Source organism: Zootermopsis nevadensis, unplaced genomic scaffold (genome assembly GCF_977971745.1).
Source record: "Zootermopsis nevadensis isolate Lab colony 2312 unplaced genomic scaffold, Znev_1.0 Znev_ptg000002l, whole genome shotgun sequence".
NCBI classification, from domain to species: Eukaryota; Metazoa; Arthropoda; class Insecta; order Blattodea; family Termopsidae; genus Zootermopsis; species Zootermopsis nevadensis.
This window is the reverse complement of record NW_028259134.1, coordinates 3,854,585-3,880,197: the sequence shown is the minus strand read 5'-3', so window position 1 is coordinate 3,880,197 and position 25,613 is coordinate 3,854,585. Positions and strand designations below refer to the sequence as shown.

At 36.5% G+C, this 25,613-nt stretch overlaps 1 long non-coding RNA gene across 2 annotated transcripts in view; it reads right to left on the bottom strand.

The window, feature by feature from the left end:
- The window catches only part of LOC147875030 (uncharacterized), a 75,847-nt gene that overhangs the window by 28,966 nt on the left and 21,268 nt on the right, over window positions 1–25,613 (bottom strand). Inside the window, exon 3 of one of the 2 annotated variants that reach the window (XR_015537639.1) lies at window positions 9,918–10,014. The exons of the other annotated variant lie outside the window; for it this stretch is intronic. This is a non-coding gene — a long non-coding RNA (uncharacterized LOC147875030). Of the gene's footprint in view, window positions 1–9,917; window positions 10,015–25,613 lie in introns of those variants that run through there. 2 annotated transcript variants of the gene reach the window in all.

Here is a 25,613-nt window from a genome sequence, read left to right as displayed (position 1 = left end):
TATATTCAGGGTAACATTCATTTTGTTTGCTGAGTCTTTCGAGGTTTTATTAATCTGCTTTGTGCAGAATTTAAAACATGATGGAATAGGCAAAAACCGATAGCACATGTTTATTTTATTGATAGTCACAGTCTCTACAAATGTTGTTTTTTTTTGGGGGGGGGGGTTTTGACACCATATAGATTCGTAAGTAGACACCGACGTTTCGGAAAAAACATGTCTACACTTACCATGAGTGTAATTTCACAAATATAAGTCATTCCTGCACCATATATATATATATATATATATATATATCACTTGCAGCTCACACTTTACGTCATGAAATTCTCCCCTCTCTGCCCAGTCCCCTTCATTTCCTCCTCTAATTCTGATCTGTTCCGTCGCTAGGCAACCAAATTTAAACTAAAGTTTTCAAAAATATAGAAATACGAACGCTTCTATTATATACGTACATTTATTTACCACATGCAAAGTCCACGACATAATTCGATAATTTTTCTAATCTATAGTCTAAAACACTTACTACTAGTTGCAAACATTCATACGAATTACTAACAGTTTCGTGTGCATTTATGAATTCAGACAAAGGTTTACAGCTGTTTCACGTGGGTCCGGATAACTCAGTAAAGTGACCAGTTAAGATGTCTAAGCCGATGCTTGGGTCCACCCAGCCTCCTATCAACAGAGTACTGGTGATAACGTGGCTAAAAATTTTCCAAAAAATGTAATATCACAGGATAAATTTGAAATTAACCTCACATGTAATTAATTGCACGTGATACAGAAACTAAGTTTATAAAATTACAGGTCTGTATATTAGAATCCTCATTTGCGTTCCTTTCGCGTTCACATAAGTGTCCGTGAACACTTATCAAATGATTTAATTACGAAAAATGCAAGCATGAAGACAGATTATGAAACTAGAAAGCGTAAAATGGTTCTCAAAATCCGCCCCATCCCAATTCACACATTTGAGAGATAAAAGCGACCAGGAGTCTAGACCAGTCTGCTTCAGAGATGAATTTATGCTGGGACAAGTTCATATTTCGAACTTACCCTATACATTCATCTGTACGCATATAAAGCAGAGAGACACGGCCTCGCACACAAAACCAACATTTCTTCTTAGTTTCATACAGAGCAACATGGGCATGTCATTGGACTCGACATTCAGAAAAATCAATAAACCCCCGGGGAAAGGTGCGAGCCGAAAAAGTGGCAGAGAGAGCGTAGTCAGAGAGAGAAAGTCTCGTCACAGGGGGGGGGGGGGGGGGGGGGGGGGAGAAAGTTCGGTCCAGGAGAGATTTACGATCTGAGAGGGGTGGCAAGACAAATACGTCTAATTCGAAATCATTTTCTCACACGTAAATAACGAAATCCTGCAGATACATGGTCTTCCTCGCTAAACACTCGATAACTGTTTCATTTCTTTAATAAGTTAAGGTACTGTTCAGATGAGACTACACCTTAGCATTCTTGTTATAAGGTGATGACTCCACGGACTGAGGATTTCAACCAATAGGCGCAGGCTACAAATTTCAATTGTCAAATTACACGTGACGGAAAATTAAATGTCACAAATTAGTCCCCATAACTCACAAGTATATTTTTATCGTTATTATTTATTCTTATTACAATTTTCTTATTGTCTTTTTACCGTATTAATTAGTTTAGTTTTTATTTTCACACTGAAGGTAGTATATTTGCGTCATATTGTGAATTATGTTAATATTTTAATATTTTCCGTCAAATCACAATTTTAATAAGATAATAAAATATAAAATATTTAAAATATCATTTCACGTTCCGCATCGAATGATCGATTTACAAATTGGAACGTCTCTTACGACATGTTTCGGTTATATTTAACCGTCCTCAGGTATAAATTAGATTGGTAAAATTTAAAACTCGAATTACGTGAAATGATATTTTAAATATTTTATATTTTATTATCTTATTAAAATTGTGATTTGACGGAAAATATTAAAGTATTAAAAAAATATTTCACACTGAAATAAAGAATAATTATTTTCAGATATCGTTATTCTTTATCTTAAATCAGTTTTCTTCTAAAGATGGCTGTTTGTCTAGGATCTCAGTCACGTCGGTAAACTTTTTCCAGACTACACGGCGCTACAACCCAGAAGACAGCCATCTTAAGACTTACCGCCGTGAAAACCTCAAATTCTACTATTTCCTCCTTCTTGCGGGCGAAAAGGAGACTTGTAAGCCCCTCCCCCATTATTCCATAAGCTCACTTTGTGAAAAGAGAGCAGAAGAACCAATGTACAAGAGGACGCATAGAAACAATGCTGTAGCATCTTTCAGCATAAATACCGACAACCATTCAGAGTGTGGTGGGATTTGCCACATTTCTACCAGAAAAACAAATCTTATTAATATCTCTTGTCTTAAAAAAGACGATAATATTATCATGTACCCAGGGATGTTCCCCATTCTTTTCACTACGTAATATTGTACATTAATATGAAAAAAAAATGCTACGTTTATAATTTCAGATGTAGTTCACAGGACATAGAAGAATATCAGACTTTATACTCATTGTTCCTGTTAGCACAAAATCTATTGCGCATTCATGAGGGATTCAGTCAGTCAGTCTGTTTGTTTGTCAGTCAGAAAACATACCGACTTGTCTGTCATATTGTCGACTTCACTAGACACATATCAACCACTGGTGTAAGATACCAAGTTTTGCTGTCGACATACAAAATCGAGAACTCACAAAATATGCATAATTTCCTTTTGGTTTCCCTTTGTATTTTAGACGCTTCTTATATTCTATTTTACGTCATTTTCCTTATTTTTCATTCAACCGCCTAATTTGTCTAGTGGTTAAACCGGATGTGAATATACGTCAAAGAATTAGCAAATAAAGATCTGAGATGGACTAAACTGGCTCAAGAATATCTCCAGCGTTGGGCATTTATTAAGGTAGTAATAAACCGCCAGCTTCTATAACAGAGAGAAAATCTGTGTGCAAAAACCAGGTAAGTCAAATTCGGCAGGTTTTCTGGGAGAAACAGCGTCTAGCTTGTATCTTGGTGCAAACCCTTAAGTTACGTTAGTCGTCTATGTACATACTTCATTCTAGCACCAATGTGACCGAAATTTCTCTTTATATGAAAGCGTGGACTTACATGGTTCTTTCATGGATGCCGTTTTCGTGAGTAATTATAAACTTTTCAATAAGACCCTACACTAAGGAGTTAGTAGTATCCTCTGTTTGTTTGGTTAGTTACTGTTTCAATTAAAATACGTGACGTGTAACGTGTTTTCTGCCAAAAAAACAATCACATTCGAACTAATCCCGTGCAGGCCTACATCTGGAACACTCCATCTCTGCTCTCACTTTCACCTTTCTCCTCGTGAGTGTTTGGTGAAGATTTATCTGCCCGCACCAGACCGTTCTGACAGTCTTCCCTGCTCTGCTTCTGGAACCAAGCTTTACTGTTCTCTGGGCTGCTGACAGAAACAAACATTCCACAAACACGGAAAGGAACAGCTATTTCTTTCTCTCTTCCTTTTTTAATCCAGATCAATCCAAAACCACATTTAGTGACTCACAGAAGGTTTGTGCGATAACTCACCGCAAGATGTCAGTATTTCCTCGCTTTAGTACAATTAATTGCTGTCCCAGATAACTTTACACCTAATGAAGGAATCTGTTGACGTTTACGTGACGATGTTTTGTCTCGCCAAAATTTACTACGTAGTCTTGACGTACCACACACCAATGGGTCTTTGATAATTGCAAAAATCTACCAGTAAGTTTAATGGAAGATAATACTGGCAACTCCCGGTTTACGAACGTTCGATTTACGAACGTCAGAATTCATTTAAAATTTCTTAAATTCGCCAATAGATAGAGTTCCTTACAAAACCAAATGCCAAACGTATAGTGAACATAATTATAAGATTTAAATAAATAAACTTTAAAAAATATATTTATTACAATAATTATCAGAAAATTATTATATGATAATTATACTGAACTGTTCTTGGTTAATAAAACTAATCTTTTATTTTATTTTACGTTACATATCGTATACGATAAACCATAACGCATACATACATTATAATAAAACTTACTGTAAAGACCATTCGATGTTTAGTACATGGTTTTAATGTTTTAAAATGGCTGCTAACTTATACGATACGTATCGTAAAAGCTCAGGAATTCAAGATACACATAACGAACAACGTCTTGGAACGGAACACGCTCGTAAACCGAGAGTTGCCTGTAATTTAGAAACAGGGCAAAATATTCCAGGGTAATAACTGATTATTCGGTGTAACCTGGCATGTGATAAATATTTCAATATTAAAATCGTACTGTACAATCCTATGAGTTTACATGAAACTAGTTCTGTAGTCCTTTATGTTGGGGAAGAAGAAGGAAGGGAAAAAACTGGAGAAAATTACGTGAAGAGGAGCGTCACAACCAATACTATTCAACTAAAAACAATGGGATAAGATGAGATTAATAATATCGGCGGCAGAATTTGAAAGTACAGAAAAATTGTGGAAATGTGTAAGGAAATTTTTCTCCAATTTTTTTATAGGGTCTGTGATTAAATGTTGGAGAACCTAAAAGAAGATGGATTTGCCAAAGGTTAACTTTATATGCGGCATAACAGACCATTGGGATAAATTCTTGAAGTTGATGCTGTATGGATTATCCTTAAGTTTATCCCAGTTTACGGCACGCACACTAAGGTAGCTAATTCGAATCCCGATAGAGGTATAGCAGTCTGTTCGCATGGTTCATCTCATGCTATGTCAGCTGGACCCTCCGATTCATCGTACCCAGTGCAGAAAACCAAGATACAAGACTCAAAGGAGACGAAAAGAGAACAAACATTATCCAATTAAAATCCCATTATCAAGTTACAGGAAGAAATACCATCATTAACCATAAAAACTGTATAAAGTAATTATTTTCAATAAATAAATCTTCAATATTTTAGAAGTCTGACGAGAATATAATTTGTAATAAAATAAATAGTACCTATTAAACATATTCCCCCTTTAATGCCATCCTCAGTGTCGTTTTAATCCTTTACCCTTTCAATATATAGAATATTTTAATACAAACATGGATTGTCATATGTTCTTCTTAGTTTGTACGTATTTATGTATGTATGGAGACATGGATTCTTGTACAAAGAGTGTGGTCAGAACACTAGAGTGCAGCCTGCTCTGCCTTCCCCCCCCCCCCCCCTCCTCAATTTTTACTTGCAATTCCAACTGAACCGAAAGCTGATCTTTCTACTTCTGAGTTATAACTAAGTAACTAACTAATTAACTAACTCAGTTCAACATAATCCGCCTTGAAAAGCTAATAGTACGCTCAGTTAGTCGAGAAATTTCCCAACTTTCACAGAACCCAAAGGTTTATTACCGTGTCCACAAGAGGCCGACGTCGGTGACCCGTCCTGGGAAACTAATTCACGTCACAACCTCCAAACCTATTTTCCTAATTTCCGGTTAATCTAATCCTCCGATCTTCGCCTACGTCTTCTGATTCGTCTAACTCCTTCACAAATTCAACAGAAAATTTCTTACGTATTTCTTATATCCACAGCCCGTCTCATTCTTATTCATGTTATCATCGAAATAATATTTTGGTGAAGATTACAAATTATGGACCCCTGCATTTTGCTGTTTCCTTCACACAACCTTGACAATCCATCTCTCTTACACCCAAAAGCCCTCTTAAGCAACCTTACCTCAAACTGTGATTTTCCCGTCATGAACCACTAAACCTTACAGTTAGAGTACGTCTCCACCCCCTGTCGTTTGTTTAAGTACTATTTATTATTTAGTGTTCTGTCTGACGACAGGTCCATATGAACAGGATCCTTCCATACTTTTCTCGGACTGGGACCTGTTCATATACGTTCTTGGCAGATGATCCAGAAGTGGTTTGCCATTGCCTTCTTCTGTGTGTGAATGGAGTAATTGTTGGGATGCCACGGAGGAAAACTCCATGTTGCCTAGACCACGGCCTTGCCCAACACAAGTTATAAATTCGGGCACCGCCGGGAATCGAACCCGAGACCCCAGGATTACAAGGCCAGCGTTCTAACCGCTAGACCACCTCATCTTATTATTATTTAGTGTTCTGTGTGACGACAGGTCCATATGAACAGGATCCTTCCATCCTTTTCTCGGACTGGGACCTGTTCATATACGTTCTTGGCAGATGATCCAGAAGTGGTTTGCCATTGCCTTCTTCTGTGTGTGAATGTAGTAATTGTTGGGATGCCACGGAGGAAAAGTCCATGTTGCCTAGACCACGGCCTCGCCCAACACAAGTTATAAATTCGGGCACCGCCGGGAATAGAACCCGAGACCCCAGGATTACAAGGCCAGCGTTCTAACCGCTAGACCACCGTGGCTGTTTAAGTATAGAAAAAAGTAAATATGTCCCTCTATACGCCTTGTAGTGATATAATTCGAACACAAAATACCAAAGCTCCTAAGCGCGTATCATGGAAGGGGTTATAAAACCTATCATCCATTGATTTTAACTGCATTCTAGAACACTCGAAGCTTTGAAACTGGGGATAAATGTTAAAATGTGGGATTAACAAAGTGGAGCTCTATTGTGTGCTACTGAATAAGCGAGACAAGGATGTTATTAGTTCGTGTTAAAACAAATGACACACCTCTCGCGTTAAAATCCGTTGTACCTGTACATACGTCATATAAACTGAGGTTTCGTTCAGTAACGAGTGAAATAGCGCGTTTCGACACAGCCACAACCATCTACAGTACAGAAAATGTGAATGAACGGTACGCAAGTACATTTACGTATTTGTAAATAAATAATGAAGAAGGAATTAATGTAAAAATACACGTCTGTTGGTACTTGATCTGGTTCAGAGTGTACTCTATATCAAAGGATTCAGTAGGTAAACTACACACAGCAAAGATAAAAGTACACCAGAAAATGGTGTCCTGTATCACGCGAAAGCACGGAAAGGAGCGAGTTTTCCTTTGAGCATATTAAATTACCCTGAAATATTAGCTAATTAATTCATCTTCATGCTACATGACATTCAAGTAGCGTTTGTTATCAGGACAACGTTAAGTTTATGCATTGGGTCTCATCCATCAGTGAAAATTTGCATGTTATCGACTTCATAGTTTCGCACACGACGACAACATTAATTTCCAAACTCCCATCATTTATAAATGCAAATGTAAAGAATACTTAGGGACAATTACTATATTCGTTAAACACGGAAGAACATACAACTTGTAACAGAATGTACCATAAACGTCTTAAAACGAATTCCAAGGCAAATTAAAATAATCAGAGAATCACTTTCAATCAACGACAATCAGCGGGCACTAATTAACCCATTTAAGCTCAGTGATAACTATATGTACCACATGTTTTAATAGTTATTAATTCTTCATTTTACACTCATGGATTTCGTATGATATTTACTGTGATAAGGTATTATTTTTTCAAATATCTTGATTTTTGTGATGGTGAAATTTTGTGTTTTCTTTGCGGTAAGGATTGAATTTTTAATATAATTTAAAATAACTTCGACTTTAAGGGGTTTAATTGTCACGACACAAAGAAAATGATTCATATAATACGATTACAACAGCTTAATAAAAATAATGAATTCTTCTCGGGCTACCAGCCTTGTCAGGTGGTTACTCCATTAAACCAAATGACATGTCTGGTAGCCCGAGAAGAATTCATTATACTTGGTTGCCATGAAAGCTTCAGATCATACAAATAAAAATAAGTTTTGAAATAAAACTTATGGTTCCTACTTTACTTCAAATACCAGTTATTTTGGTGCTAATACCGAGGCTATTAGTAAACATAAATTATTATTATTGTTTTCTTCAATATTTCAAGTTCTTACACCGACAGATGTAATCTGGTAGATTTACATCAAACCTGCCCAAATTTTCTATAAATTTAAGAGAAACCCCCAAAACGTTATAAAATAAAATACCTTTACACACATAAAAGACTAATACATGCTTTAAAATTTCCTGAATGACGCGAATTTGAAAATATTACAAAATATTTGCGAAGATTCAAACACTTCGAAATAATCTGCAGAAAATTCTAGGCGTTGTCATGACAATTTCAGGCGACCAGGGGTTTGTGCAGGCCTCGTTAAAAACCAATGTAATGTTAGTAATTATTGTTAACGTATAAGCAGGCTTAATGTTTCACGTAGACAAAATACTTCACAGTTGAGGTTCGATGGTTCATTAGTTATTACCACAGAACTCAAAGCTCATTACAGGTTTACCCATGGCTGTTTACATTCCACACATAATTAGGGAAGAGAATTTGCATAAAAGAATGAACTCCGTGACCATTAACCATCATCATGAGGTTTCGTTATTTTAACAGTAGAACATTGTTATGAACCTTTATATTTATAATTTGCGTACTTTAAAAAACATATCCCCACACAAAATGCCACAGTCATTTAATCGTCTTTTGCTTTATCGCCATAAAATTGCTGAAGAACACATATCATAATAAGCATTTCCTTCGCCGCCTTACGTGATCACGTGGGGATCGTGTTGTTACTTTTTATTTAACTAATAGGCATGTTCGTAATCAAATTAAGAACACAACATTACTTCTAGACGGACCTGCTCCACTCTTCATATCTAGCCGATTATAAAAAACCACTACAAACATTTCACCCACGCAAGATCACGATATACGCGACATAGACATTTACGAAACAACATTGAATGTGATAACAAAGTACAATTGATCTAGAAGAGGATAACTTTCCGATATTTAATGAACATCTGACGAAGGATTGCATTTAGAATATTACATTTAAATTTATATCGATTATACACCTGAAGATGGTTCATTGAAAACCGAAACATGTCGTGAAAATGATGATGCTCTAATTGTAAATCGAACATTTCGATATAAGGAGCATCATTTTAATATATTTTAAATATTAAATGTTAATTGTAGTAATAATATTTTAATATTTAATAAAATATTTTATTGTGATTAGACGGTTAAAATTAAACAATTATAATCATCACAATATGACGCAACATTATCATCTCTTAAGAAAAGAACACTTATACGCACCTTTCTAATCATATTTCATATGAATAAAGCATAGTAGCTTTCCGTAGTAGCATCCGAGCGCCATATTGTGCAGTGACATTCGGTATATTTAATTACATCCTTACAGAAAATAACAGTAAGTGTGTTTATCACATTTTGGGCCTTATGAAGGCTTCATATAAAAAAAGACTGAAACCACGTGAAGATTCCACCATTACCCTAAAACGCTTTCATTGGAGAAGTCCAGTAGTGCGAAAATATAATATTATTGAATTCCCCCGAAAATTATACCACAATTCTAAGGTATTATAGTAATAACAATTCAAATAAATTCAACTTTAGTAATTAAATTCAGTTCCTTTTGAGACTGTTTGGCATTAGCAAAGAGCCTATAACACGCAAACACTGTTACAAAAGTTTTATAATTTATTTACTTATGTCCTGGTTAAAAGTTCAAATGCCAGCCATAATAATTATAATATTACGTCGCTGTTGTATTAAATAGTGAAATATTTATCTTACAGACCTTCAGTTTTAGTGGTCTGGCGGTGCAGTATTTGCCAGACAGGAGTATTCGCTACTGACTGCTTTATCAGAAGATGTCAACATTTGCATATCTTGGAACACACTCCGAGTTGGTAAGAGACTTGTAAATTAACTGCGTTCTCCATGAATGTTTAATTTCGAAACACAGCTCACGTTCTCCCCTCGCAATATGAACGTCAAACATTGACCTGCTCATTACTATACTTAAAATTTTATCGATGCAAAAACAAATTAAGAGCACAATTGAAAATGACAGTAATATACAGGTAGGACTCGGTTTACGCCGCTTCACTTTTGCGCCTCTCATAGATCACGATCGGAGGGGGTGATGAGTCATGACTGTGCCCGACTTCCTAGAAACAGATGGTCCCGACATTGTAATAAAACTATAATACTAAATTATAAACTACGGCCTAAAATTTAAACAGACATCTATTCTATCATTTTTAAAGCAGTAAATTTTCTTTCTTTTTCCTAACATTATCTTAAATATTATACAATTTTAAATACGTAAATTTCATAAAATAAAACATTTTTCAAGTATTTTCTGTTGATTACTGAAAAACTTGGAACAAAACCTAATGTGTTTACATATGTTCCCATTATATTTTTGCTTCAATTTACGCCGGAAATTTCAGGAACTTAACCCCGGCGTAAATCGAGTCCTACCTGTATAGGTATACTCTAAAATTCTATTATTAGAAAAATTATATAATAAATAACTGAAAGTTTTTCGGCCACACAGGCGAAACATGTAAACATTCAACTAATGACTACATATTAGAATAACCAATTGAACTATGAGGTTCTATGTATTGGTAGCGTGGAATATGACAATTTCAGTGCGTGCATTACACTTATGATCCTTGCGGTGTTTATACAGGTCACTGGCCTTGCTATTCACTTGCTAGTAATCAATAGCTGGACAATTAGAGTCTATTCAACTTCCATATTATTAAAATGCATTATCGTACTGATTTAAATAGCATGCAAAATGTATTTAAAACAACCTTTGAAGCCTAAAAAGAGAGTTAGGAATAATAGAAAACAGGAGAAAAAAGATGAATTGTGGGATAAACGTGAGAGACACTTATCTCGGGTTAGGGGAGAGAATCTTATAGTTAGAAGTTTCTCAGGCACTGCCCGTTCGTCCTTCTGATAAGGTTAGAATAAGATTGTAGACGCTAGGGAAATAACTATAAACTTGAAAGTTAAGTAATTAAAACAAAAGAAAATTGTAGCCACCTTAGAAGTTCGTCTAAATAATTATTAAGAACTCGCAAAGAAAACGCAACGCTTCGCCGTTACAAAGATCAGGTGGTTAATAATGTCTAAGGAAATAATATATGTTTGTAGTGAGAATCATACTAAACCATAAATAAATAAATAATGAAGTTACTGGCTATTAAAACATTTGGTGTAGTACATATAATTCTGACTGGGCTTTAATTGGTTAAAGTCCTTTACTTCAACGATGTTTCGATATGTAGATATATATATATATATAGTTTCTATAACCATTCATAAAATTTAAATATTCAGTGATTTCCACGTGCCTGATTCAAATTATCTTGTAATATATTTTCATTAACACTTACTCCAATTATAGACAATGCCTTCCTCTATTTTCTTCGAATAACGCACTTATAACATCCATAACAATAGCTTTCTAGCAGATTATTACTAAACCTACAACAGCAAAGCTGTTCGCACTATGCAGAATCAGAAAGAAGTTTACCTTCAGTTTCAGTTTCAGTTTCAAATTAAGTTTTAAATCTTAATACATCCAAACATCTTTCTAAACCTATCTGACCAGTATCCGACTGAGACGTTAAGTAAGCTACGCTCACCTAGTCAAAACATTTCCCGACTTTTATGGGACTCGAAGGTTCATTACCGCGTTCAAAACGTCACACCACCATTCCTTATCCTAAACCAGATAAACTCAATCCAAATTCTCCAACCCCATTTCCCTGAGATCCATTTTAATATTATCCTTCCATCACGCCAAAGTCTTCCGAGTAGTGTGTTCCCTTCAGGCTTCCACCCAAACCACATCATCACTAAAATACTCCACAAAGAGTGAAAATTATGAACAATAACCTTGAAGATTTCCGTCTTCTGGGTTGTTGCGCTGTGTAGTCTGGTCGATGTTAACCAACGTTTCAGAGGTCATACTGCCTCCGTCATCAGGGCGATGACGGAGGCAGTATGACCTCTGAAACGTTGGTTAACATCGACCAGACTACACAGCGCAACAACCCAGAAGACGGAAATCTTCATACTCACCGCTGTGAGAACCTCAAGTCTAACAATAACCTTAATTAACTGTAGCGTACAAATTATGGAGTTCCATATTATACAGTTTCTCCAGCCAAGTATTCTCCTACGTACCCTGTTCTTAAACGCCATCAATTTGTGTTCTTCTTTCAAAATGAGAGATCATGGTTCACATCCACACAACAGATAAATTCACAGTTTTGTTTATTTATCTGTGTTACATTTCGTAGCATGTTCACTGCGGTGGAGCACTACCCATTGTCAGCTCTCAGCTACCTCTTATTCAATATATTCGCAGCTGCAGCCCTCATACGCAACAGAGTACGGAAAAAACAACATAAAATTCTCTCTACACGTTCGGTGTACACTCCATATCGATGCATTCATTAGTCTGACGCAGGCAGTGAGATACACTTTCAACTTTTCTTCATAAATTCATTTTATATGCTGTGTGCAGAGAGCAAGTAATATTGAAATACTGAGTATAATTTACGATGCAGTGATTACGTATGTAAACAGCGAGCAGTTACTTTAGAGTAAAATTCTTTCATAACATCCTCAGCCAATGCAGTGTGTACCGAGTCCCACACATAATATGTAGTCATAAACAAAATTTGTTTTAGTAATCTTTAAAGAAGACTCTTTCTTTAAAAGTCAAATCTTAGGAGCATTTCACAGCTTATCACAGGCGATATACTACATTTACTTATCAGTTTGTAGCAAAAGGTCACGACCTTCTGTTTGAAACTAATGTGTTCTCTAATCCAGTGGTATTCAACCTGGGGTCGCGAAGACATCTTAGAGGGTACGTGAAATTTAAAAAAAATATTATTTTATGATAAACACTGAATAATCAGTAATGTAATTTATTTAATTTATTTTAGATGTAGATTATATGCCATGTATAACTTGAATTATACACCAACAACTTTGGGGGTACAAAGTTGAAGAGAAATTATGTTTGGGGGTACGCAAAGACATCTTAGGGGGTAAGTGAAATTTAAAAAAAATATTATTTTATGATAAACACTGAATAATCAGTAATGTAATTTATTTAATTTATTTTAGATGTAGATTATATACTATGTATAACTTGAATTATACACCAACAACTTTGGGGGTACAAAGTTGAAGAGAAATTATATATGGGGGTACGCGAACAAAAAAGGGTTGAATACCACTGCTCTAATCAATCAGTTTCCGATAACCAAATGGATCACTAAAGAATAAATAATATAACAATTAAACAGAGGATATTTTCTTTCAATCTAATCAATACTTTCAGTGTGTTGGAATTTGTTCTTTTGTTTCGTTAATAATAATCTAAATAGATAAGAGTCAATATAAAATCCTATCTTAACGATACAACGGTAAAACTTGAGTAGTAGACGCACGATATGTGCATTTCAGCTAAAAGCATTCAAAAAACAGAATTCACAAAAGAAAACCAAGTGAGAACTTCGTGTGTTCCAGCACAGATTGAAGTAAATGTAAAAAGTAAATCTGTCCTGCTATACACCATTTAGGCACTTGGGGGGAGAGGTAATATAGCTCCTACTCATTCTTGACCTCAGCACTAGATGGGGGTGAGTGGTCAGCATCACGTCGCAGCCGAGCTTTACCCCCGGGAAAGGAACCCGGTACCCATTGGATAGGAGGCTGGGTGGGCCCCAGAGCTGGTCTCAATGCAAAGGCTAGAGGAAAGGTCTTCTGCCCCTGTCGGGGATCGAACACAGGTCGTCCAGTCTGTAGCCAGTCACTATACAGACTGAGTCATCCCAGTTTACTTTCTGCAAATGTGTAATCTCGTCTACAAAGTTAGATGGTAGGTGTTGGTGAAATTGTGAAATGAAGCAACCCAGAGTCTACCTGGAGGGACTGAGGAAGACCACGAAAAATCAGTCATAAATCCGGTTTGAGGGCAGAGAACTGAATCCGTGGCCACTTAACACTTGAATCAGCAGTGGTAACTACTGATCGCGGCATTCGGTAGAATGGGATTTGTGCAGTGAAAAGTTGAAAATTCACCCGACCAGGCGCTCTCTGCCTGCCGTAGACAGAATTGTGAAGTAGATTTAGTGGGAATATAGTATTGATTACAACTGTCTATGACAGATATGCGGTGAGATGTATGGGTGAACAATTAATGGACAGAGCACAGTTAACTGACGCTTGGCGTTGTGCAAACCACACGAGAATGTATTTTCAAGTATGCATTTTACAATACCGGCAGCGGTTAGAAAGTGAACTCCAGTCTGTGTACACACTCTTTCTTTCCAATCGATCCTTCATCCTCGATTAATCTCGATGTCCATTTGCTGCACATACAAATCAGAGATGATAAACACCACAGATACTACACTGTAGGGTCACAGATTAATGAATAATGTTGAAGACCCCAACGAACAGTTGAGATACTCAAAACAAACATAAATATGTCGCTTACACGCCATGTTCGAACAAATTACGAAACACAGGCGTACGAACCCGTAGTTTAACTATTCTGGGACGCTCGCCAAAATGTTACCTCTGATATACGCAAATGACGTCAGTGAGTTCAAAAGAATTGTCTGGGATCAATGACCACGGAGTAAGCAAGGAATATGGCACATCTCTTGTTGTATGACGTCACGGGGATCCCCCATTTCATTGTGCGGTAGATTGGTGACTCCCCACTCAGTCAAAATGTATTAAATTTCCCATTATCGAGTTGTTACATGCGAACATGCAGTTAGTTATAAGAAGAAAAGAATTTACCCTTTTAATAAATTTTCCATGCAACATAAAACAAATGAGAAGCATAAAGCATATATTTACGAAGAAAATATTTAGATTTCAAAATGCGAAAATGACAGGAGAGTGGAAAAAAAATACAGAATTATTAGTCTCATAATTTCTGCTCTTAACAAATTAATTACAATTATCAGAATAACTAAATCAAGATGAATAAGATTGACAAGATATGTAGCACAAATGGGAGAGAGGATTGAAAAATTTGTGATATCAAAACTAACAGAGGCGGGTAGGAAGGTGTAGAAGTGGATGGAGTGATAATATTAAAGTGAATCTTAAAAATTATAGATGAAGAGTGTGGACTGAAGGTTAATAGACCGATGGTGGAATTTCGTGGGTAGTCGACAGTCAAACTGTATAATAGGCTGTCATTTTCTGGACTAGCCAAGCAACTATTAGCTTTTCAAGAACTGCTGTGCTCCATGACATCATTTATTATCAGAAAACTGAGTTTCTTTATCACTAAAACTCTATTCTCACACGACTGACATTCAAAGAAGACTTCATGTCATTTACTCTCCGTGAAAGATTCTAATGCAAGAAATATTCACGGGAGACCTAGGCGTACATATGAGAATAATATTAAAACGGATGTTAGAAACAGTTCAATATTTACTGGATTCAAGTGGCTCACGGTAATGAACCTTCGAATTACATTGCAGCAGGTAATTTTCTTACCTAATTAGATACTAAATTAGTAGTTGCCAAATTGATAAGATTTCATCAAACTGACGGCCGCGAAACTACTACACAATTACTTAATCAACCTTACGAGCATGAACGAGATGTTTCGTAAGCAAAATTGAGCGAAAATTTCTCACCCATGTCTTTGGTAGAGGTCTTGCGATGGACTGATCGATCACTCGTCCAAGAATTCCGTACATAATGTCTATAAAAAATTGATCAATAAACCTCCGAAATTGGCGGCCAAGACCCACATTAGGTTATAGAACCACATGAAAAAGAAAATTACTTAATCAGTTTACAACTCAGCCTGAAAACGCATTTGAAACAGGGTAAGTTGGCCTAAACGTCACATGAACCCACTTCTCATTCTACTACTGAAACAATTAAAGAATACTAATCCACGTAATTTTCTTGGTGTGTAAAATAAGGAGCCGAGACGGACGGAGCTACAAGCTGTGATCAGCAAGCTACTTACTATCTAACAAAATAGCATTTCTCCTCTTCAAGAGGGGCATAAGTAGCGTCTCCACCCAATAATGGAGCGAACACCGCCGAGCAGAATGTTTTTTAATCGGCCACTACCTGCTTTGCCCTTCCGAATCGTCTGACCTTGAACTATAAATTGGACAGGATCTAGCAGAGTTGCCAATCTCACAACAATCACACACACTCAATACAACGGAGAACTGGCAGCGCGTAATCGTGTGACCTTGAACTACAATGAACATTCCGATTACTCTGTGGATTTAAGTGGCAGTTATATTACGAGCGAGCATTCGATGGACTGAACGGAATGTGAATTTGTAGGTGAAATACCTGTCTTCGTGTGATCCAATAGCGTGTCCGGAAATGCTCTAACTGTAGAAGTGGGTTCTACATAACAGAAACGCGAGCTATGAAACAGTATATGCCATACCAAAAGCACAGTGTGTTTAATAAAACATGTTGTTCTCAGCGGATTGATACGAATCCAGATAAAATCTCTCTCTGACTAAACGCAAACACGATACATTAAAATAAGTCTCTTGTGTCATTTTCATGTTATGTTTAATATCCTTACAACCCCCATGTCAAACTATGTGAATCCTTCAAAGATGAAATGACGAACGGGAATGTTTGTTATTTTTTTCGGTTAATTTGATAAAGATGCTGACAGCGTTATAAATAACCCACGAACAAACACACGTCACGGAATAATATTACGGTTAATAAAACAAGTCTTAAGATAAGCGAGTCGTGTTTCAAAATTACGTACAATATTTCTGTCAAGACCACTTCAAACGTCGTGACTCCATGGGATAGCTAATCGTGGACGAGAATTTATGGAAAACAGATCATACATACTATTATATTACAATAATTTATTATAATAATATTATTATAACATTATTTTATTACTGACATTTCTTAATTCTTTCAATTACCTGGCTTGCTGAATGTCATATGAAGGTCGAAACATATACAGAGTGTCCGACCTAACTTTGAGACCACAAATATTTCTCTCATATTAACGTACACAAAAATGTTTCAAATAAAATATACACGGTGTATAATGGGGTAAACTTTAGGCGGTAAACATTAATTATTACAGTTATTACTATAACATTTTTACGAATATTATAATTTTCAGTATAAATACGTACTTATGCATTTGTCTCTCATACTATAAATGGTGACATCTCAGCATAAATTAATCAAACATGAACGTGTTGTATGAAGTAGCCTCAAATCTGGCTTCTATTATGGCTTAAAAAATTAAAAGGGTTCCATTTTAAAAAGGATGGTCACCTCGATGCCTTTATAACAACAATTCCATAATTAATATTTTACCTCTTAGTGTACACACCATTAAACACTGCGTACATTTTATATGAAACATTTCTTTTGTATATGTTAAATTAAGAGAGCCAATTGAGATCGCAAAGTTAAGTGGGGCAGTCTGTATAAGATAAAATTTCTAAAATTTAAAAGTTAAATGTGCCATCAACACAATTACCAGACCATCAGAGCCCGCAGAGTCTTAAGTTTTGATGATAAATTCTGTGTACTAACGAGTGAAGAGGTTATTAATATTACTACAGTAAACTTAGATGCCATAAAGGAAATAACATTCGGCTGTAGTCGATTAAAATATACCGGGATACTGGGATCGACCCGTTCTTCAAGTGCCTTCAGCATCTGCGGGTCCCAACTTTTCGTTGGCTTTGATCTATAGACATTCGGTAGGACTCCTTGGATGAGGGATCGGCCCGTCGCGAGGTCTCTACCTGTACACAGGACAACACAACACAGAAAAACGCGGACACACATCCATGGCTTGAGTGGGATTCGAACCCACGGTCCCAGTGACCAAGCGGCACAAGGCCCACGCCTCAGACCGCGAGGCCACTGCGGACCCCCGATTAAAATATAAAAATACAAAATGGAGGCTGATCTAAATTAACATACTATAAATCAAGTTCAAAATACAGTAAATATTAGCTTCCTCATAATAAAGCTTGAAAGAATTAAATCGAGCTTTAGGAAATAAACAGACTGACTGACAAAGAAAAATACTCTGTGCTATTAGATTGGTACAGGGCTCAAACTATCTTCGTAACTCATTTTACCCAGGTTGGCTGCACTAGTTTCAAAAACTGTAACCTAAATACACAACAAACATCGATCGAAGCAATTTTCATAAATTATGACTTACTTACAAAGTCTTCGCTCGATATCTGCTTCAATACACTGATTACGAATCTGAAACTGTCAATAACGATATATTGTGTCAGTAAAACTGCAAGAGAAACACGTGTTAAACATAATTCCGCACGCACAGCTTGAAACCCAACCTCTCTCTCAACACGCCATTTCTAGTACCAACATGACCAACCTAACAGCGCGAAATTTAAAATCAGTCGAGGAATACGTTCGTCAGAAAAACTGATGGATTATTTTACCTAGCTACGTCATTTTCGAATAGTTTATTCTGATTATTTAAAACAATATTTAAATATAATGAAAAAATAAAATCAACTATGTTGATATTTTACTTCTAGGTTGTGACGCCATGTTGATTCATTAGGCAGATAAAAAATTTCGGATAAACGTACTGTCTCCATCTTCAGCAAAGCAAGAACTTCAAGTCTCTCATATATCAACTAACTTATCATATGTCTCCCGTCCAGAAATCCAAATATCTCAAACCTTACTTTTATATTTATTTAATTATTTATTCATATATGGTTCATTTAACGACGCAATCAATAGTACTGATGATGGAGACAGCAAGGACCATCTTGAGACACACCGCTGTGAGAACCTCAAATCCTATACAGTAGGATAAGATGTTAGAAGAACAGGAAATGGAGATGTGGGCTGATTCATTTGGCTGAAGACACGTTCCAGTGGTGGGTTTTCGTGGACAAAGTAATATATATTCTAATTCCAGAACAGGTGGGAAATTTCCTCTCAAACTCAGCGAAAATTACCTTTATGTTTGAAATCACCGAGTCTAATGTACGCAAAGAATTTAATACCGAACTTCAGAAAACTACAATTAAATTAATACGATTATTACAGTCTAAACGCCAATAGCATGATAACTCGTGAAGTGTAAATATAATCATCACTAATATTCTCCTCCGGAGTGGACATAAATCTCATTCCGGTTCAATGAATCTCTTGTCATCTTTCAGAAGTGGCTTCAACTTTTATATTCAGCCGGGCCTGTAGTTAAGAATTTCTTTTGGAATCTTGAAATTTTCTAATATTGTAAGGGGACTGCTATTTTATTAATAAATTTGCATCTCTTTGGAGATAAAATTAAATGACACTCACCAAGCATAGCGTACCAGAGCGTATCACATAAAGGAAGAAATATGTAAAATAAGAAAATTAAATAAAAGATAGATCAATGGAAGGGAGAAACATGAAAGAAAGTAAGAAATAAATTAAAAAAATAATACGGTTGGTACTTAAAAGAGGAACGTATTTTTTTTCAGCAATAATATTCAGAATTACAAAGACTAAAGTCTTTATGTAATTTAATTGCAATAATTATCGTTTACCAGAAAAAAAACACATAAATATAAAAAAATTATTTAATATAATGAGCTTGGCTGTTATTGGCCTTTTTCGCTGTTGTCAAGCACTTAAATAAATTAATTTAATTTAATTTAATTTAATAAAAAAATGTGTCTTTAAAGGCACATAATATAAAGGGTTGTTTTATCACAAATCACGATATACAGAAATCAACACAGCTTCTTAAAACACAAATAATTATCCTCCATCCACTTTAAGTGACCTTAAATGTAAACGCAGTTTTAGTAAACCTATCTAACATGCAATTCCCTAGCGACAAAGCAGTATCATGATATATCATGAACCGACATATAAATTCCTGTATCCGAATATTGTTACGTAATACCACAATAACAACAATGCAAGGCTTCTGACAGACTCAAGTCAGGTTAGACAGCTGACAGATAGATGTAATTGGTTTCTCCGCAAGCATCAGTCGATTATACGTCGGATTATTTGAGCAGAATAATTATTCAAAGGGAGAGAGAGAGACGAAGTTTATCCAGTTGGAAATATCACTGAACTCACACACGTTTCATAATTTTGTAACATTCGAAACTAATAACTTCTAGCTATTATTGGTAGATTAGTAGCATAGATCGATGGATGTGGCTTTACTGTAGATACACGATACAATCTCTGCGTTATAATGCCAGCAAGACATAAATTGTTTCAACTGGCACATTGTCTGTATTTATACGTTTTCGTCGCAACTCAAAACAAACTCGTGGCGCTGTTGTGAACAACCAGACAACAATACTATACGACAAGGAGATTATGTTTTCATGGTATTGTCTCTTCTAAAACAGTAAACTAACAAAACATTTGCGCTACAAAGTGACGTAAGACCGTTTTAGATATCTAACATTAGTTTTGAACCAAGTTCCATCCAAAAAATGTAATCAACGTCAGAAACTCTGTTAACTCTTGTACGTTCATTAGAAATGTAATAGAGAGTTAAAGTGTAATGTGTGGCTCGCGGGTATAATCCAACCTGCGATGTGCCCCAATTTTCCCGTGATAAAAAATGTACACGCAGAAAATATTAACGTTTTGAAATAAATTTCTCCTTACTTACTCAAATGTATCTCAGCTGTAAAGAAAATATCCTGTCAAAAGCGTTTGAATGAACATGACTAAGTAGACTCAGTTATTTCTTGTAGTAAGTGGCTAATGAGATGCAATGTCACATTTGCAATTGCATGTTAATGCGTAATTCTAAAGAAAATCTTTGTGAACGTTAACTCCTTTTGTTGGGTATAATGTTAATAGCGAAAATTATTAAATATGTCGAAATAATTTCTTGCCTGCTATCCGTTCTAAGGTAGTTTCATCCATATTTGCAAATTTACTACTCGCTGTAATTCAAACAAAACCTCATAATTTCGTTGTTGGTACCAAATCTGATAATTAGGTTGTATTTATCGCGTTTTTTGACGTAAATACGTCTATACGGAAGGGTCATTCGGCAAAAATGTGAAAGGAAAACGTGTAAGATCCATATCAACAAATCGACAACAATGATTATCTATGGAACGTCGTGTTTACTCGGCATTGTTGTTACCTAGGAAGACGTGTAAGATCCATATCAACAATGTGTTAATATGGATCGACAACAATGGTCAGCTTGCGTGCATTGTTATATTACCTAGGAAACGTCATCTGTTTACTCGGCAATGTTGTTAATGTCCACTGTCAATTATTGTTTAGCTACTCTCATAATATCACGCGTCGTACTTATTGCATGCCTACGTTTTGTTATATTGTTGATAAAGTCATCTACTGGCGTTATTACATACCACTAATGTTGTCAGACACACCTGTCAGCTAACGTTTCGTATTACAAAACCCCTCTCAGTATAACTACAGTTTCGTTGTATGCATAAAGTTAGCTGTTCTCAAACACAATACTCGTACAAAGCGTTTCCTTCACGAAGATAAAGGGGTTAATGCTGATTACGAAAATAATGGGTAACAATTCTGAAAACCGTATGAAATTCATGACACTGTGGAAAATGTCAGAATTACCACACTGAATTTTAAAGCAGGTGGTTTCGAGGGTTTGTATTACGTGGACTGGCTGAGAAACCAAAGATGATTCTTTCCCCAAAGATGAACGGTCCGCAATTTTGTAATGTTATGGCCGTCATGCCGGTAGATGTCACTAACAATCACGGATGTTTAGAAGCGTCATTCTTTCTTCAACACTGAACTGCACGCTTAATTGTTAGTTGATAGCAGTAGACCAGTGGTGTAATCATTACGATTACAAACGATAGTGGATTTTTAAGAGCAGAATCGTGTACTTCGTGAAATAATGGCCACATACAGGTTTTTGGTGACAAAATCGAAGTTCTCTTTATGATTTGTAATGTAAACATTAAGTAAACGGAGGATGTGAAGTCTGCACATCAAACTGATTCAGTTAGTGTAACAAGTCCGCTTTAAGATTGAAGCTGCTTGAGTCTAGATGGAAACATTGCTATTATAAAGACCTTGAATCAATAAATTTGATTTGTACGTGTCTCCCGTCATCATTAAAAAGATGCTCTAGGTTTTAACGTCATTAGTCCTACCGACAAACCTCTTCAGGAACTTCGAGTGTTTGAAAACTACGCACTGGAAACCACAGCATTACTTTTGTTAAAGACCACTACATCTGCCCCCTTATCGTGTGTGTGCGACTCTGAACACTGTATTCAGAAGTAGAAAGAACTGTTGCATATTCTGCTCAAAACATTCGATATATTCCGCTCTTACGTGAATGATTTTTAACAATATTAGTCATGCTCTGTATGAAAAATATCGCAGCCTTCAGACGCCCGCATTTATCCGTCTTCAGAGCGTGTCAGTTGCTTAATGATTTGTCCCTAACGCCATAAAACATTCATTGGTCTTCAATTTCATGCAGTGCTATTTTAATTTGCTTTACACACGTACAGATGCCTCCGTTTGCTAAAAATTCTGGAACCTTCACAGCTACCTAACTGTTTCGTACCAGGAAATTCTCCCATCTTCAGACAATATTTACAGGTCATGGATATGTCAAGGTCATGTATAGGTCGCAAAATATACTCAGTTCCTACATTGTGTTGGAATAGATCACGTTAGGTTCGGATCGGTTAGGTTAGGTTAGGTTAGGATTAGGTTAGGTTAAGTTTGATTACTAAGTTTTGTTAGGTTATTGAACCTTTTGAAAAATTTTGTGACGTTTTGACACCTATGATCATATCTCGTCACGCCGTTACATTACGTCACGCCTAGTCACATTTTCTCACGCTTCAGCATGGTAAATAGCTAGTTAACCATACTCATGTCAATATGAGGTCATGTATAGGTCAAGGTCATATGTAAATCACGACAAAATCGGCCCACTATATACCCAGACACGGGTCTTTAAATTTCTCAAGGTCATATATTATCATACTTATATCTGCCAAACGGTAAATAGCTCGTTAAACATACTCATGTCAAAATGAGGTCATGTATAGGTGAAGGTCATATGGAAGTCTCAACAAGTTCGGCCGAATAGTTTGCGAGATACGGATCTTGAAAGTTCTCAAGGTCATATATTAACATAATTATATCTGCCAAACGGTAGGTAGCTGGTTAACCATATTCATTTCAAAATGAGGTCATATATAGGTTAAGGTCATATGGAAGTCACGATAAAATCGGCCCAATAGTTTCCCAGATACGTGTCTTTAAAGTTCTTAAGGTCATATATTAACATAATTATATCTGTCAAACGGTAAGTAGCTGGTTAAACATATTCATGTCAAAATGAGGTCATATATAGGTCAAGGTCATATGGAAGTCACGACAAAATCGGTAAAATAATTTCCCAGATACGGGTTTATAAAATTCTCAAGGTCATATATTATCATACTTATATCTGCCAAACTGTAAATAGCTCGATAAACATACTCATGTCAAAATGAGGACATGTATAAGTGAAGGTCATACGGAAGTCACAACAAGTTCGGCCGAATAGTTTGCAAGATACGGATCTTGAGAATTCTCAAGGTCATATCTTCTCACGCTTATTTCTCGCAAACCGTAAATACCTGGTTGACAATATTCATGTTAAAATGAGGTCACGGATGGTTGAAATTCATGGCAAGACCACATCAAGATCACATAAACTGATTGAGAATAATAGGCCTCAAACGTTTCAAGGTCATTCGTAGTATTATTTTCTCACGCATATACATAGAGAACTGTACAAATATGAGTGACTTTCAGACAATATTTAGAAGTCATGGATATGTCATGGTCATGCATAGGTCGCAACATATGCTCAGTTCATATATTGTTTTGGGATATACCACGTTAGGATCGGTTCGGTTGGGTTGAGTTGGATTAGGTTAGGTTAGGTTAGGTTAGTTTAGGTTAGGTTAGGTTAGGTTAGGTTAGGTTAGGTTAGGTTAGGCTAGGCTAGGCTAGGTTAGGTTAGGTTAGGTTAGATTAGGTTGGTGTCTTCGGTAAAATTTCGTCCTTCAAGAACCTTGTTACGCAAGGCGTCGATTTTCTATCATCGTGCCAAACGTTATACCAAGGGTGGTATGCTTCATCTGGCGTGACGGCGGATGGCGTCGCGACGCCAGGCGTCGGTTTTCTAATTTCGTCAGCAGTGATATTTTAATTCATGTGCGATAACACTGGCGCCATGTAGAACGTCGAAATGTTCGGCTTCGCGACGCCAGGCGTCGGTTTGCTAATCTTACAGCCAAAGTTATCCAAATCAATCGAGTCACATTCCTGGGTCTTGTGATGACGTCGTGAAGACGCATAGACCTTGTTAGCCAGAGACGGAGTCAAGCACAGACCTGGTGAATCACACACCGTGTACAGCAGATACCGGTTGACTCACAGAGTGAGTACGGCTCAGACTGTGTGAAATAGACAGCCCGGCGGAGTCTAGTCCTGATAAGGATGAGCCAGGACAAATTTAGAAGAAAAAATTTCAAATTTTTCGAAAAATCAAAAAACGCTGTAAACGCTTTGAAATGCGCACAAAACCAAAAATTTTCCGAAAATTCAAAAGAAAATTAAACGTTGAAAATTTTCAAAAGTTCTTAGTTTTGTGCGCTTTTTGGACGATTTCCCACGTTTTTCGACTTTTCGAAAATTTTCGAAAAAATTAAAATTTCCCTTTGAAAATTTTCAAAAATTGTCGAAATTTTAAAAAAATTAAAAATGGCTGCAAATGGCGTGAAACGCGAAGAAAACTAAGAATTTTCGAATTTTCGATAAAAATTTTGAATTCAGGTTAGGTTAGGTTAGGTTAGGTTAGGTTAGGTTAGTTAGGTTAGGTTAGGTTAGGTTAGGTTAGGTTAGGCTAGGCTGGGCTAGGTTAGGTTAGGTTAGGTTAGGTTGGCGTCTTCGGTAAAATTTCGTCCTTCAAGAACCTTGTTACGCAAGGCGTCGATTTTCTATCATCGTGCCAAACGTTATACCAAGGGTGGTATGCTTAATCTGGCGTGACGGCGGATGGCGTCGCGACGCCAGGCGTCGGTTTTGTAATTTCGTCAGCAATGATATTTAAATTCATGTGCGATAACATTGGCGCCATGATAGAGCGTCGCAATGTTCGGCGTCGCGACGCCAGGCGTCGGTTTTCTAATTTCGTCAGAAGTGATATTTAAATTCATGTGCGATAACACTGGCGCCATGTAGAGCGTCGCAATGTTTGGCTTCGCGACGCCAGGCGTCGGTTTGCTAATCTTGCAGCCAAAGTTATCCAAATCGATCGAGTCACATTCCTGGGTCTTGTGATGACGTCGTGAAGACGCATAGACCTTGTTAGCCAGAGACGGAGTCAAGCACAGACCTGGTGAATCACACACCGTGTACAGCAGATACCGGTTGACTCACAGAGTGAGTACGGCTCAGACTGTGTGAAATAGACAGCCCGGCGGAGTCTAGTCCTGATAAGGATGAGCCAGGTCAAATTTAGAAGAGAAAATTTCAAATTTTTCGCAAAATCAAAAAACGCTGTAAACGCTCTGAAATGCGCACAAAACCAAAAATTTTCCGAAAATTCGAAAGAAAATTAAAAGTTGAAAATTTTCAAAAATTCTTAGTTTTGTGCGCTTTTTGGACGATTTCCCACGTTTTTCGA